Source organism: Alligator sinensis, unplaced genomic scaffold, assembly GCF_000455745.1.
Source record: "Alligator sinensis unplaced genomic scaffold, ASM45574v1 scaffold282_2, whole genome shotgun sequence".
In the NCBI taxonomy this organism is placed as follows: Eukaryota; Metazoa; Chordata; order Crocodylia; family Alligatoridae; genus Alligator; species Alligator sinensis.
The window spans coordinates 3,344,681-3,347,253 of record NW_005841879.1 but is presented as its reverse complement, the minus strand read 5'-3'; positions in this window follow the sequence as shown (position 1 = coordinate 3,347,253).

Sequence of the window (2,573 nt, the reverse complement as noted above, 5' to 3'; positions counted from 1 at the left end):
GCCGGGTCCGTCCCCTGCCTGCTCCGCCGAGCCCGCGCACGCGCGTTCCGGCCGCCGGCGGTCTTCCCCCTCCCCCCGCGGGCTCCCGGCACCGCCTGGAGGGGCGTGTTTGGGGGCGGGACTTACAGCCTGCGTGTCCGTGCCCGGCGGCTCCGACACGTGCGCGACAGCCCCGCTCTGCTGTTTCCCACATCCCTTCCCCGACAAAAGTGTGGGGGGTGACAATTACCTTTCCACGTGTGAATGTTTAAAGCATGATGTGCAGCCATGAAAGTGTCTGCAGTTTTTTGGGAGGGTTTTTTTTTTTTTTACAAAAAACTCAAACTCTTGGTTCAGAGATGATACGTTTTATTAGACCAACTGAGAGATTGCAAAAACAAACAAACACAAATCTTTTTCTGCCCGCTTTCGGGCTCACACGCCCTTCATCAGACCCAGAGAAAGTTAAAGACGGTAACAAGTCCCCATGTGCTATAAACTTCCCCATGAAATAAACTGTCCCATGCTATAATTGTCCCCATGAAATAAACTGCCCCATGTTATAATTGTTCCCATGAAATAAACTGTCCCCATAAAATAGACTGCCCTAGGCTATAAACTGTCCCCATACCATAAACTGTCCCCATTAAACTGCCCCATGAAATAAACTGTCTCATGCCATAAACTGTCCCCATTAAACTGACCCACGCTATAAACTTCCCTGTGCTATAAACTGCCCCCATACTATAGACTGTCTCCATGAAATAAACTGTCCCCATTAAACTGCCCCATGCTATAAACTGCCCCCATGAAATAAACTGTCCCATGCCATAAACTGTCCCCATTAAACTGACCCATGCTATAAACTGTCTCCATGAAATAAACTTAATTTTTGCACAGAGGAAGCTGAAGCTGGGAATCTGTCCCCCCCGCCTGGGTCCATGAGCATGTCTCTTTGAGGTGCTCTTTGTTGTGCAGGTCAGGCAGGATTCCTTCCCTGTTGGTGGCAGGTGACAAACAGGGAGGTGTCGAAATTGTTCTTGTTCAGCAATGAAGTTTATCACCCAAAATTGGTTAAAATTCATGTTTCAGGGATGTATTTAGTAGCCGTGTTGGTCTGAGACAAAAATAAATGCAAACAAATAGAACTCTTGGTTCTGAGATGATACCTATCTCAGACCAACACAGCTACCGAATATATCGCTACAGTTTTTTGGCTTTTCCACCCAAGGACAAGTGCATTGCCTGGGGTGGATGCAAAGTTCTCCAGGCAGCTCTGCAGATGCAATGCAGGGGCAGCCCCGCCAGCAAGCATCAAGGAGCAGCCGGCACAACTTTTAGGCAGCTCTGGTGCGTCCTTTGGGCTCTGCTCTGGCCCCTGTCTCACTGAGGCCTGCTTTAGGGAGATTCAGAGTGAGCGGTGCTAGTGCGTGGGGTGCCCGACCGGTGGGCAGGACCGCCCCTGCGCATCCGACTCAGCAGCCACCAAAGAACTCATCATCAGGGTTCCTGGTTTTCTGTGATTGAAAAAATCCCCTATTTTCAGGTTAAAAGAAGTAACCCAAAATCCACATTTGTCCGTGATTAAAATGAAACGCCACTAATACATAGATATATGTAGATAAATATAGAAATATAGAGCTATCTAGATATCTAGATACAAATATCTAGATATCTAGGAATAGATGCAGACAACCCCCACTTGACGCTGTTTCATTTAGCGCCATTTCGCTATAACGCTCATTTTAAATTGATACCTGATTTCACTTAGCGCTCCGTGAGTTTCGTTATAACGATCGTGGTCGCCGTCTTGGGTCATTAGAAACAATTGGGGTCACCATCTTGGGTCGTCAAATACTTTTGGTTTTGCTTAACAGTTTTTCAGGACCCAATTAAGAGCGCTAAGCGGGGGGTTGCCTGTATCCATCTCTCTCTCTCTATATATATGTATATGTATGTATATATGTGTATATAGATATTTAGATACATCTATAGAGATTTACCTATATCTATCTATAGATGTATCTAGACATATATAGTGATATTTCTTTTTGATCATGGAAAAACTGGATTTGGGGTTACTTTTAACCTGAAAATTGGGGATTTTTTTAAACTAAAGAAAACCAGGACTCCTGCTCATCAGTGCCGACAGGGGCCAGCGGAAGAGGCAGGGTTTCCCGCAGCGGTGTGACAACAGTCCTGCCTCGTGGCGCCTAGGGACGTACTGGGGGAAATGCCAGTTTGCCTTAGGGCTGTGAGGTAGCAGTGCTGCATGGTGACATCATAGTGACGTTTGGAAGGAAAAGCACACGCCTTCTAAACGCCGGGGAAGGGAGGGGAGGCGTGACGAGACACTGATTTCTTAGTGTCTTTTATTGGACCAGTGGTGCGTCGGGCATGCAGCGACACGGGACATTTCCCCCGAAATGTCAACAAAATTGACATTTCGTGACGTCACTGGTGACGTTTTAGGATGCCGCTGCCTGGACGCACAAGGGCTGGCCAGAAACAAAATGGCGGCCCCCGGCTGGGCGTGGCCGAGGCCTGCGCGGCGGCGGTCACGTGACGCGCCGCCGCGCTGCCTGCCGGGCGAC